Raw genomic sequence first — 14,219 nt, 5'->3', positions numbered from 1 at the left:
AGAAAGAAGCAAGAATCCGAGGTTTCCCAACAGCGCTCCAATAATGCAAGCCTAGTCCTGGAGGGGAGGATGTGCACACCTTAAGCCCAGCCCTGAGAAGCCCAAGACCAGTCCCTGAATGGGGACCCCTCCTTCACCCTGTAGCTGCCCAGGGAGGCCACCAACGTGGCCTCACAGGCTCTGCTGAGAGCATCTTCTCACCTCCCAGAAACCAAGGCAGTCACTCTTCTGAAGGCCAAAGGGGGACAACTGCCTGATGCCTGGTCCAAATCTAAAGGAAATATGTGTCACAGAAGCAGTGGCTCTCTATTCCCTGGGGCTCTGCCGGACAGGGCATCCCTTCTCAAGAGCTGGCAGGCGCAGCTGCTGCTGCTCCAATGGCTGAGCAGAACTCCTGGAGGTGTGGCACATGGGTGGGAGCTAGCCCTGAGCACACTCTGAGGACGGGAAGGCAGTGACAGCTCCCTGAGCGCTGCAGCCGGGCCAGTCCCCTCAGCATCTGCCAGTCCGTGATCTTTCGGCCATCGCTCCCAGCCCCACTTTGCTAGCTGCGGGCTTCTCCCCTGCAGGCCGGCCCGCGCGAGTCGTGCCTCTTTCTGCCCCCTCCATCAAGACGCGGTGGCCGGCGGACAGGCGCTCCCAGGCACCGACCGGTTTCAGCGCGCAGTCCCTTGCCTGCCTAGCCGCAGAGACCCGCTTGCACGCGGGCAGGGTGCCTGTCACCTCAGCGGCCGCTCGTCCTGTCCCGGACTCTGGCGCTGGGGGCGGGTGAGCGGGCGGCAGGTTTCTCCCAGGGAAACGGGGTGCCTGGGCGCGCCGAGGTAGTGCCCTACCTTCCTCCCCGGGTAGGAGTTCCTGCTTGCGCTCCCGCTTCCTCCCCTCTCGGTGCTTAGGGTCTCGGCCTCGGCCCCTCCTCTTGGACTCCGACATTCTGCCCCGGGGTCCCGGCCAGTGGGACCGATGCGAGGCGTGCGAGGCGCGGGAGGCAGGGACTGCTTGAGCTCTCCGCAGCCGCGCTGCGCCCCCGCCGCCTGCAGCCCCAGTGCCGAGCGCGGCGCCTTTCTTATAGGCGGTCACACCCTCCGGGGGAGGGGAGCGGCGAGCCTTAACTCTTCCCCTCCCGCGCCCAACGCCCTCACCCGCCCCCCCTACCACCCGCTCTGGCTGCGGGGGGCTGTGGGCGGCCGGGTCTGGCCCAGGACCCCTCCCGGGGCCCACCGCGGGAGGCAGGACCGGCGCCCAAACGAAGCACCACGACCTCCTCGCCAGGAGAGAGGGCTGGAGCTGGGCTGGGGGCCTGAGCCAGGATTGAGGAGGGGGAGTAGAGATCCCCCAGCGAGGGCCAGGCTGAGGACAGCATGGGGGTGGGGAGACAGCGAGAGCAGGGCCCAGGAAGGGACCGAAGTGAAGCCCGCTGGCCAGCCCCGCCGAGTCGGAAAAGCTCCTGCTTTTTGCAGTCTGTCTCCACTGCTTTAGTGCCCCCCACCGGCCCGCTCGCCCACCCCACCTGACAGGCAGTTTGCCTGTGCCTCCCCATCCCTGAAGGTCTAGTTGTAACCCCCTAGGACACCACCAATGTGGGGTAAGACCTTTTATGGAGCTACCATTTGTGCCTGGCAGCAGGGGTCTGTGGCCCAGGAGCCTCCCAGCCAGGGCAGGCTGCAGTCAGAGAAACCTGGGTGTCCCAGGTGGCTAGTAGCGTCCCCTCCCACACACACTGACCGCCCAGGCTGCCGGCACCAGCTGGCTCTTTTCTTTCAAGGCCAGAGACAGTGAATTCAGACACTGCAATCCCCCCTCCCTGGCAGCGCACGTCTCCCAAGCCAAAGGGCGAGGGCTGTCAGAAAGGACAGCGTCCTGCCTCCTGTCTGGGCGTGGTGCTGAAAGGGTTACATAGCAGAGGCTCTCCCTCTTCTGGCTCCCAGAAAGCCTGAGCCTGCGGTTTGCCTCGCTCTGCCTGAGGTGTCCCCTTACAGTCATCCCAACTGGAATCCGAGTCAAAGATCATCTCAGCCAGTCCTCTGCCTCCTCAGGAGAGGGTCCCAAGGCTTCCCTGGACAGTGTCCTCCTTAGGAGAGCCTGGAGCAGGCTAGAACTCTGGGTCAAGGCCAGAGACTCTGAGGCTCCAGGGCTGCCTGGGGGCCTGACCAGACCTTGAGGCCAAATGGGGAGAGGGGGCGGCATTGGGGGAGTGGGAGGGGGTGGACATAGAAAGAGAGAAGATGCAGGCAGTGCCCACGCAGACAGCTAATGTCCTAGGGCTCTTGGGACCTCAAGCCTGTCCCATCAGGGGCCAGCTGTGGGAAGACCAAGTGAATGAGATCTCCCTCCCACATCCCAGCTGAGGTGCAGGGAACACTCACTTCAATTCAGGGAGCATTGCTCTCTGAGAGGTGGGCAGCCAGGGGTCTGGGGCAGAGCCAGAGTCCAGGTCTCACTCCTGCTCTAAACCCTGACCCATTCATTCAGCTTCCAAGGTGGCATTCACACCCATCCCTCCCCAGCCATCTGGTCACTGACTCAGTTTACTCTCTCCTCCTGTCCCATAGACTCTGGTCTCTTTTCTCGAAGTCTTGCCCTTTCAGTTCTGACCTCCTCAAGGCCATCAGAGTGAGCCTGCTAAAACACAAACCAGATCACTTCGCTTTCTATTGCCTCTGGGTTAAACCTAAGCTCACGATTGATATCCAAAGCCCAATTCTATTGGGCCACAGCTCAAAGCCTTCTAGCCTCTAATCCTGCACCCCAGCCACATTTACTTACAAGTCAAACACACCATATTGTCTCCTCTCCATATCTTTGCACGGACTAATCTCTCTTCCAAGAATGGCCTCCCCCCCTTCCTCCCTGCCTGCCCTGGCCTGGCCAACCCCTCTGTTCAATCATTTAGCAAATATGTAGTAAGGCTTATTGTGTTTCAGGCCCAGGGTGATGTGCTGGAGATTGGATGTGAGCAAACCAAACATGGGCCTACCTACATGAAGATTACAGTCTTGGTGAGGATGGACAAACAACTAATTACACAAATAATGAATTAATTAAATTTTGTGTTAAATACTGAGGAGACACTGGGTCAACAAATATTTCTACATGTTGACCTACTGGTTGATAGAGGAAACAGATTGTAGTGAGGGAAGTCTTTCTCTAGGAAATATTTAAACTGGGATTCAAAGAATGAGTGGAGTTGGCTGGACTAAAGGGAGGTGGGAAAGAGCATTCCTGGCAGAAGCAGCAGTACATCCTGGTTCTGGGGCAGGAAGGAGCTTTTGTGCCTTTGCGAAACCAAGAGACAGTGTGCTGAGGGGTGTGTATGAGTGTGTATATGGGTGTATGCATTGGAGTGTGTGCATAGGGTGTGTGTATCTGCATGTAAGGCAAGTGTGTGTGTACACAGGGAGTGTGGGGGTGACATACGTGTAGCAGGAGCCTGGGGAGGAGGGAAGCAGGGGTCAGATCGAACAGGGTACTGCAGACCCAGTAATGGCACTGGAGTTTATCCTAAGAGCAATGGTCCATTTCCAAAAGTTTTTAAGCACAGTTTGTGAGGGGTGGGAGAGGGCAATCGTTTGATTCTCTGCTTCCTAGTGCTTTCTATGTATCTCTGGAAGAACACATCACTTTGCATTGTCTTTAATTTCTACCTGTCTCCCCGGCTAGAGTCGGGCTCCTTTAGGGCTGGGAGCCCAGCACCTAGTACATGGAAGAGGTGGGTACCTTCCTGGGGGTCAGATGAGTGACCCCCTCCCATTAGTGAACAAAGGCCAAAGGCAGCAGCAAGACAATGTGGCTCCAAGTGGGAGCCTGCAGCCAGAGCTCTCATGGCTCAGTACGGATGCACAATAGAGTCAGCAGTGCCACGGCAACTGCAAGAGGCACGAGCGCTCTTCACAGGCTGGGGTATCCATGTGTGCTGCTGAGGGAAGCGGGGTTTGAAGAAGGTCTTCCAAGGTGGGGAGATTTCAGTGGGGTGCAGATGAGGGGTTCCAATGGGTGAGATACGGCAAAGACCTAAGGGAAGCAGTCTCTAGGCACCATGACCAGACCAGGCTGATGTGAGGAAATTATGGGAGCTCCGAGTCATGAACACAGCAAACACTGGGCACCTAGCATATATCACGCTCACGGCGCTCAGTACGTTATGCACGCTATTTCTTGTAATCTCCACAACGCTCCCAGTGAGGTAGGTTCGGTCATTATCCCTGCTTTACAGTAGAGAGAACAAAGACCAGGAATGATGAGATTACTCATTCCAAGTCATGTGACTGGGACACTGCAAAGCAAGGACTCATAGGCCCTTTCATAGGGGCCTGTGCTCCTCCCCATTCCACTACCCTGCTTGTGCTCGGGCCAGAGATGCGCCCTGACTGCCAGGCTAAAGTTTTTGTAAATAAGAGGAATTCACTGACAATTTTTTGAGAAAGAGATTTTTTTTGAGATAATATGAATTAGAGAAATTAATCTGAATGGAGTGTGCAGGATGGATGGACAGGGGAAGGGAATGGAGACAAGGGAACCTGTTAAGCAGGTCAACCATTAACTACCTTTATTACATAGAGCTAGCTAGACTAGGTACCAGGCTCTAAATATTGTGAGGGTTAGGTAAGGGGTGGGGGCTTGACCCAGGGGGCAAAGGCAGTGAAAGGAGAGGTAGTAAGAATAGCTAAATTTATAGTACCAACTCACTTAATCCTTCACAACAACACTATGAAGTAAGTCTATCATTATCTCCATTTTGCAGAGGAACACCACTCCCCGCCACCTTCTGTTTGGACCAAGGCTCCCGCCAGGAGCCTGAACATGACCCTGGGAGCCAAACCTGTTGCCATGGGAACTCCTTCCTCTTACCACGGGTTGTGCAATGCCCAGACCAACCTCATGCGGGAGCGAGCCGAACCTCGGGATGGGCCGAGAGACCAATCACCCAGAGAAGAAGCCTGTCCCCCACCCTGGTTTCACAATGGGACACTAATAGTAACATAACAAGTTAATTCAATTCCTTTAAGGAGCAACAACACAGTGTTTAACTGGCTTACAAACTTTTTTTTTTCTTTTTAACATTTTCCCCTCCACTTTGAGGATGTGCCATGGGCAAACTTTGAAGTTCAGCAAAGTTTAGACTTGTTTGAGTCATGTGCAAAAATGCCTTTGAGTGAAAAGGGGGAAAAAAAATACTACCCCTTCCTCCACCTGAGACTTTGGGGCTCCAAAAGGATTACCAGTAGTGTTCTCTTGAAGCGGGGTCTCAGTGGGGACTAAGACCCCTCCCCTTGGACTCACTGCTTCGCAGGTTGTCCAGTGACCTCAGGCCAGGAAGAGCCTGCTGCACTTTCCTAGGGCCACCTCCAGCCCTAGAAAGGGTGCCCCTGAACCAGCCCTGAGCTTGCATGGGAGTTAAAAGTCTTTGGAGAGATGAAGCTACCTTACTGTCAGCCACCCTCATGTTAGTGCCTCAAAGTCACAAGGCTCCTCTCGCTCACTCCCAACCCAGTGAGGCTGCCAGAGGAGGAAACAGATCAATATGCCACTCCCTGCAGGACCGGAGAGTTTCCCAGTCACCCTGGAGGCGAGCCTGTTACCCCCATGACTCTGAGAGACAGTAGGATCCTGGCTGGAGCCAGGCGTACCCTGAGGAACGCTGGGGGCCCAGTCCCAGCCCACCAAGCCCAGCAAGCGCCTCTCTCAGAAGCTGCACTGGGCCTGCAGCTTCAGCATCTCTGTAAACCACAACCGATTTCTTCTCACACACAAGCTCACTCACGCCTCCACCTCTCTAACAGCCTGCAGAGAACTAGGCAGCCAAAGAGAAGGGAGCTGCATGGTTTGGACAAAAGGGCCTGGGTTAGAGGTTACGACACCTGGACTTGGGCTCAGTTTTGCCTCTGAGATTAGGTTCCTCTGAGCATGTCAGTTTCCAGATCACCAGGGACTCAGGCTACAAAATGGGGAGAAGTGCCCCCAGATCTCACCACCATACCCCTACTCCCAGTCTGGGAAAACCACTAGAACCTGAGAGATGGAGGAATTAACAGACCCAAGAAAAGTGCAGAAAAGCACTCCATTGCCAGGTAAGAATGCCTCTGGAGCCACACACAGCTCTGCAAACCCTGGCTCTTCCCCTCTGAACTGTGCCTGCCCACTCAGCACACTGGGGCTTCCCGGGTGGCTCAGTGGTAAAGAACCCACCTGGCAATGCAGGAGATGTGAGTTTGACCTCTGGGTTGGGAAGATCCCCTGGAGTAGGAAATGGCAACCCACTCAAGTATTCTTGTTTGGGAAAGCCCATGGGCAGAGAAGCCAGGCAGGCCAGAGTCCATGGGGTCTCAGAGTTGGACACGACTTAGTGACTAAACCACAACTCAGCACACACACTTATATCTACACCGACGTACATGAGCTCCCCTGAGCCCTGGTACTGCAGGGAGATTGAAATCAGTCATCCATCCCACCCAGGCTCCAAACCAGTCCTCTTATACTGTGATGTTCTGAACAAGAGTTGGTTTCTGCTTAGAACAAAAAAAGTTCACAGGCCTTTCTCACAGAGCTGCCACTAAGTGGAGGAGGAAATTCATTTCTGACCTAGAAATGAGGACATTTGTAAAGGGCCCAGCCTTTCCACAGCTCCCTAGGCTCAAAGGCTGGCACCAGTGGTGCCAAGGTACAAGGCCACTCCTCCCACCATGCCCTTGTGACCTGTCCCCTTGCCCTCAGCCCCTGGGGGGACCACAGGTCAGCTGTTCCAGAGCCTGAGCTGGGCCTGGCTGTGGGGGCTTCTGGGTGGGCACCTCTGCTTCTTCTCTCATCCTCAGGCCACCCAGTCCCAAAGCCAGGAGAGAGTTCACGCTCCCTGCCCAGGAGTTCATCCTTCCTTTCAAGCCCTCTTGAGAGAGGAGGCGGAAGGAAAGGGGCAAGCCCAACCCAGAAGGAGCCCCAGGACAAGCGGGGAGGGCCCAGGAGAGGGAAGAAAGCACTGGCCAAAGAGAAGGTGGGGAGACTCCCCTGGCTCCAGGGCCCGGGAGAAGAAAGACGAGGCAGCAATGGGAGAGTAAACCAGGGGAGAGGTGAGGTGACAGGCAGGCCTGGGCAGGGCTCGGAGCAGGATGGAGAGAGGAAGTAAGAAACTGGAGCAGCCCAGTGATGAGGCGGGTAGCAGGGGGAGGGCAACCAAGACAATGAAGAAGCATGGGGCTGCAGGGAGGCCAACCAGCTGCCACTTCCAGTGTCCCCTGGGGACTTGCTGGGGTGCCCCTGGGCAGGTCTCTTTCCCTCTCTGGCCTGTCTTCCCATCTGGAAAGCAGGAGATCGGACAAGATGGTCTTGAGAGGTCTCTCGTGTGAGGAACCTAGGGGTTCCATGCTTGCCAGCAAGAGGGGAGCGGCTGGGAGCAGACAGGTGAGTGGCACCAGACTGATGATGGGGAAGGGAGGTAACTGGTCCACAGGCCCTTTTCCCAACTGCACGCTGTCCCTCAGCCCTTTCCTTCTGTGTCCTCTTGGCCTGGCAGAAGCCCTGAGTTGTTACCTGTAGCCCCTCTGTTCTGCTACGGGGAGGGAGTTGGGTGCGGGCACAAAGCCTGGGGTACGGGTATCAGGCCCCAAGGCGGGAGGTCAGGAGGTCCTGGATTCCTACTGTCAGATTCTTCCAGGGCACAGCCTGGGGGCAAATTGCCTGTTTGCCTGGAAACACCTGGGAGATTCTGGTGCTTCATCTCGTGTGACCCAGAGCCACACTTCTCCCAGGGGTGAGATAGGGGAGCTTGTCTACCGTTCCCAGAGTGTGTGTGTGAGGAGTGACTCAGTCCTTCCGCTTGCCTCCTTCTTCAAGCTAACTGTGTAATTACACAGCAATAGTAATAACTGGCACTTACACACCAAGGCCTGTGAATGTACATAGTTTATTTATATAACGACATAATGGTTCACTTGCTGGCCTGGGAACTGTGGAGACCACGCACAAGGGCTTAGCTGCTGTCTACACCATCTGGGGGACACAATGACTGCGTGGATCAGCAACCCATGAGAGTAAGTGCTCCCAGAAGTAACTGTCCCGACCCTGCAGATCCTGTTCTGATGCAGCACGGGTAATGAACGAGGAGCCAGCCTTCTTAGATAGAATAGGCTCATGTGTCTCTGTCCCCTCTGGGAGGTCAGGCTGGAGGAGCCAGAGTCTATTCCCAGTCCTTTGAGGACTGAGAGAGCTCATCTAGAAAGCTGCAGTCCCATTCTAAGTTGAGGGAGACAATTTGAGCCAGGCTGGTAAATTTGGAGAGGCTCCTGGTCACCACCCAAGGAAACAAGAGGCCTTGCCCAATATAGGCATTTATGAGCCTGGAGGCAAAAAATTCTCTCCTCTCTCTTAGCCCTGCCTAGCCTAGCCCTGCCCAGCCCAGCCCTGCCACCCCAAACCTAGCTGCTGTTGGGACCACAGCCCAGCCTCCCTGCTCTGGTCTGGGTGCTGGTTTGCATGTCAGACTCAGCCCTCTTGGGGACTCCCAAAGGACAGCGTTACAGACACTAATTTCACAGTGGCTGTGGTGGGCCTTAAGGATCCTGAAGACCCAACACTGGCCCTGTCCTCTTTCTTCTTCCTATCCCAAATCATCCCTTTCCTTCTCAGAGCCCCTGTTCACAGCTTATGGAAGTCCTCATACTAACCATAAAAACTATGAAAACTTCTAGGCTCTTCTTGACTCTTGGAGTACCCTGGAACTGTGAATACTATAATTCACTCAGAAGCAAGGTCTACAAATTCCAAGTAGATGTGATATCAAGAGAAGGCCAGGAAACCTGAGTTCTCCTTTCAGCATGACCAGTTTTCCTCCTGGTGGCCCCTGGGAAAGCCATATTTTCCTTTTGGGCCTCAACGTCTGCTTGTCTATGGAAGAGAAGCCAAAATGCTCTCCAAGGGCCATTCTAGCAATAAACCTTCAGAGAAGAGCTAAGTCTCCAGATATGTTCCCATCTCTGGGAACTTCATTCCTTGCACCTAGAGCAGCCTCCCTCCTATCTTCAGAAGATCAACCATTGGCTGCTGGAAAATTCTACTCTTGTAACCCCAGCCCATGGGTATATATAGGGATCCCCATGGGAACCAGTGTGCAACTGCATGGCCTCAGGAGCGCTGAGCACCTGCCCTGGCCATTGGATGCCGCAGAATTCCTTGCAGTCTTCCTAAGACTGCAGACCACAGCACTGACTCACCCTCATCCTCCCACCACCATGAGAGAATGACAACCATGAGGAGGAAGATGTCAATGATGACTTCAGTGGCCCTCTTGCACCCATCCTCACCCCCAAATCTGTTTCTGACACCCTGTCCCAGTCACACCCAGGCTTCTGATGAATCTGACTCCTTCTCCCACCATCTCTGAGGCGGTGGCTTCTGAAAACTGTGGTCAGTGAAGTGTCTACCGCAAGCCTTTGTCTAATTATCTGCATTGTTCTGGGTTCTGAATGATGTCCAGCCAAGAGCTTCCTTTATGTCATTTTATACACAGTCTGCCCCCCAAATCAGTCCAACACCACCCACTCAGCCCCTAGTCCTTGGGGTTCACCTTGTGGCCAGTGGCCTCAATAGCTTGGCCACCTAAGGGGGACCCCACCAGAGCCTTTGTGTCTCCACTGCTTTGTGTCTGTCTGCTCCTTGGAGTCAGACATTGCTTGCTCAGCACCTGCTCTGTGATGGGCACGGTGCTGGGCACCATCTAACACAAAGGACCTGGCCTTAGGGGTTCACAGTCTAGAGGGAAGATAAAACTTTCACAGACAGACAAAAATCATAGCATAGGACAGCAGCATGGATAGTCTCCTACAAGAGGATCAGACAAATTCCCGGAATTTCCTTGGGGAGAATCAGTGTGACCTGGTGTGGTCAGTCAAGGCGGGTACTTCCGATAAAGGAAGGGGAAGACTCCAATCAGCAGAAAGATTGGAAGTGGGATGTGAGTGGGGGATAGGAGGATAGACACTGATGTATATAGGAAGCCAGGATACTTCACACCCTCCACCCCTACCTGGGCCCTCTGGCCATTTCCCTGTCCCTACCACTTCAGGATCAGGGACCCCGCACATGTGGAGTGGCCTTGAGGCCACTGTGAGCCTTGAACTCCACCCTACTTAGAGCTGCCTTCTTCTAGTTGCTTTCCAGGGATCCACAGAGAATGATGCCCTCTCCCCAAAACGCACATGTCCACACGTGCACACCCACCCTAAAGACAACAGCTTCATGAGCTTTTCTGTCAAATCCCCTGGGATCCTCCCATGGATTCATCCTCCATCTCTCTCCCTCATTCACTCCAATCTGTGTATATTACACCTCGCAGCCTCACCCCTCCTCGCACGGTCCTCCCATCATTACATAACTCTGTTTGGGATTATTTTTGCCCAGAGGTATGAGTTGCATTTCTGCATATTTAAGCTGTCCTTGATTCATTCCTGCCCGTTTCTTAGTTCTGTTTGCCCAGGTGCCCGCCCCACCCACAGGCTCTGAGGCCCCTGGGAACATGCCCACGTCAGGCTCAGCTTGCTTCTCAGCGGCTGCTCCACTCCAGCCCACGACAGCAGACCCCACAACAGAGCCATCCAGGGCAGCACTCAGGTGGGTGCTAGGCCAGGGTAGGTTCTGGAGCTGTTATACCAGTCACAAAGACTCCCATGCCTTTCATTGCTCTCCCTGCCTCCCTCCCAGCGAGCCTCAGTCCTTGTATCTCCTAATGTTTTCCACCCCCATGGGTAGCACTCCCAGTCTCTGGCCCCAGGGCGAGGCCCCAATAACTCAAGGGGAAAGGGACAGTGGGAGGAAAGAGAAAATGCTAATTAATGGTTTGTTTCCTATTAGCTTCTCACAAATAGAATGGCTTAATGTAATTACTGAAATGGTTACAAGGGGGCTCTTGTTGCACTGTAAAATAATTATCTGACAATCATTTTATTTTTAAGAGCTCATTACCAAATAGACTGGAACTTGCTCTCCAGCCTTCTCTCTCCTGCTGCGGGATGAGGTGATTGGGTGGACAATAGGGTGGGGGCACTTTATGCTCAAGGTCACTAGTTGAGATGAGGATTCAACCCAGCAGTTTACAGCTACTGGGAACAGCTGGTGCTAGCTGAGCTGCTGAGGCTTGTTGGGCTTGGTGATGGCCAGGACCCCCCCAGGTCCTATCCATATGACAGTGACTCCCACATGCCCCTGATGGCTGGGTCACCAGGGAGGACACTGAACTCCTCAGGAGAGTCTGCCACCTGAAGTTTGCTCCTCACAGGCAAACTTGCCTCCAGACCTGTATCCTATGCTTGGGGGCTCTGCTCCAATGCATGGTGGCTTTGCTCCTCCCACATGCCAGGCTGCGCCGATGGATCTGCACGTGTCCCTCATAACCCTTTGAGTGTTGTTATTTGATTGACAGGCAGCAGAATGACATAGCCTAAAAGTTTGTGAAAGGTTATGTGGTGAATTTCAGATGATTGGCCAGTTAAAGAAAGACTCATGGTAATGATTGTACTGCAAAGATGTGATGGAAGTATAGGAAAGACTTTTCTGGAACATGAGACAGCCTGGACAGAGGCACCGAGCAGGAACTGGCAGAATGGGTTCAGAGAATGATGACCATTCCAATGTGGCTGACATCAAAGACACAGATGGGGAGTCAGGAGAGAAGGCTGGGAAAAGTGGGTGGGGACCAGGCAGCCCAGAGCTATTGGAGCGCATGCCAAGGGAATGGGAGAACACAGAGGGTTTCTGAGCAAGGAGGTGACCCAACCTCAGTGCTCCTTTTAGAGGCTCATCTGGCAGCAATGTGCAGGGCAGGATGGAGCGGGAGGAGTCTGGAGGCAGCAGGATGGATCACAGCAACACTTTTCCACAATGGGCTGTGGCCACCTGCTACAAACACCCTGGGGTGCTTCCTACAAACTGGAGTACTGATCCCATCCAATACATTCTGAATTACAGTCTCAGGGGTGGAGCCAGGCTTGGTATTTGTAGCTATTCTGATGCAGATGGCATATGAAACACAGTTTGAGAAAACTGGCCCTAGAGAATCCAGTCACCACTCCTCAGCTTGGCATTTAGAGTTTTCTGCAACCTGTCCCCGCCATTGATTTTTTTTTTCCTTACAACTATATTATAAAAGTTAATTGGGGGATTTCCCCACTGGCCCAGTGGTAAAGAATTCGCTTGCTAATGCAGGAGACACAGGTTCAAACCCTAGTCCGGGAAGATTCCACATGCTGAGGAGCAACTAATCCGACACGCCACAACTACTGAGCCTGTGCTCCAGAGCCTGTGAACTCCAACTACTGAGGCCCGCATGCTCTGGAGCCCAGGCACTGCGACTGGATAGGGGCCTGAGCAGCAATGAAGATACAGCACAACCAAAAATAAGGAAACAAACAAATTTTTTAAAAAAGTTAATCGAGACAATTCACATACCATACAAACAACCCATTTAAAGTACAAATTTCACTGTTTGTGGTGAGGGGGTGTATAGTCCCAGAATTGTGTAATCATCACTACAATTAGTGTCAGAGCACTTTCATTACCCCCAAAAGAAACCCTGTACTCTTTAGCGCCCCTCTTCCCCATCCTCCGACACCCTCTGAAGCCCAGGCAATCACTGATCAACTTTCTATTCTAGACATTTCATATAAATGGAATTCTACAACATGCGGTCTTTTGTAACTGGCTTCTTTCACCTAGTAGATTGTTTTTCAAGGCTCATGCTTGTTGTAGCACGTATCTGTACTTCATTCTTTTTTATGGTTGAATAATATTTCACTGTATAAATATACTACACTTTTAATGTATTCATTGATGAAGGAATGATGGTCATTTGGGGGTGTTCCTACTTTCTGGCTATTGTGAATAGTATTTCTATGAATATTTGTGTATATGCTTTTGTGTGAATATATGTTTTAATTTCTCTTGGGTATCTGGGAATGGGACTCCTGGGACATATGGTAGCTCTGTCTAACCTTTTGAGGAAATACCAGAATGTTTTCCAAAGCATCTTTACCATTGTACATGCTCACCAGCATTATGAAATTTCCAATTTCTCTATCTTTGTCAACACTTGCTATTATCTGACTTTTTGATGTTAGCTATTCTAGTAGGTGTGAAGCTGTATCTCACTATGTGTTTTTTTTTAAAGTAGCTTCATTGAGATATAATTCATATATCTTACAACTCACCTACTTATACATTTCAATGGGAACATTACATTATTTCATTGCAGTTTTGATTTGCACTCTTGAGAGTCCCTTGGACTGCAAAGAGATCCAACCAGTCCATTCTGAAGGAGATCAACCCTGGGATTTCTTTGGAGGGAATGATGCTGAAGCTGAAACTCCAGTACTCTGGCCACCTCATGTGAAGAGTTGACTCACTGGAAAAGACTCTGATGCTGGGAGGGATTGAGGGCAGGAGGAGAAGGGGACGACAGAGGATGAGACGGCTGGATGGCATCACTGACTCGATGGACATGAGTCTGAGTGAACTCCAGGAGTTGGTGATGGACAGGGAGGCCTGGCGTGCTGCGATTCATGGGGTTGCAAAGAGTTGGACACGACTGAGCAAATGAACTGAAATGAACTGAACTGATGCATAATGATATTGAGCATCTTTTCTGGTGCTTATTGACCATTTGTTTAACTTCTTTGGAGAAATGACTATTCAGATTCTGTGCTCAGTTTTAATTGGGTCATTTATCTTTTTATAATTGAGTTGTAAGAGTTCTTTATATATTACAGATATGCATCCCTTATCAGATACATGACTTGCAAAAATTTTCTCCTAACAGTGGGTTGTCTTTCACTTTCTTGATGGTGTCTTTGAAGTACAAAGTTGTAATTTTGATGAATTCCAATGTATCATTTTTTCCTCTGGTTGTTTGTGCTTTGGGTACCCGCCTCTTTTTTTTTTTTTTAATAAACCATTACTTAATTCAAGGTTACAAAGATTTATGCTTATTTTTTCTTGTAAGAGTTTTGTATTTTTAGCTGTTACATTTTTATCTTTGATTCATGCTAAATTTTGTATATGGTATAAGGTATTCTCTCCAATTGGAGAAGAAAATGGCAACCTACTCCAGTATTCTTGCCCAGTGAATCCCATGGAGAGAGGAGTTTGGTGGGTTACAGTCCATGGGGTCGCCAAGAGTTGGACATGACTGAGCGACTAAGCACATACATTCTTTCCCATGTGGATAGCCAGTTGTCCCGGTGCCC

General features: G+C 52.1%; 1 protein-coding gene and 1 long non-coding RNA gene across 4 annotated transcripts in view; one reads left to right on the top strand and one right to left on the bottom strand.

Annotated features, from left to right (window-relative positions):
* The window catches only part of NRG2 (neuregulin 2), a 197,637-nt gene that overhangs the window by 60,229 nt on the left and 123,189 nt on the right, over window positions 1-14,219 (bottom strand). The window lies entirely within an intron of this gene.
* On the top strand, window positions 6,812-13,276 carry LOC108636360. The gene is made up of 3 exons (XR_001918299.1): window positions 6,812-7,389; window positions 8,676-10,593; window positions 13,229-13,276. It is a non-coding gene; the product is annotated as an uncharacterized LOC108636360 (long non-coding RNA).

This window comes from Capra hircus, chromosome 7, assembly GCF_001704415.2.
Source record: "Capra hircus breed San Clemente chromosome 7, ASM170441v1, whole genome shotgun sequence".
In the NCBI taxonomy this organism is placed as follows: domain Eukaryota; kingdom Metazoa; phylum Chordata; class Mammalia; order Artiodactyla; family Bovidae; genus Capra; species Capra hircus.
This window is presented reverse-complemented; position numbering and strand designations above follow the sequence as displayed.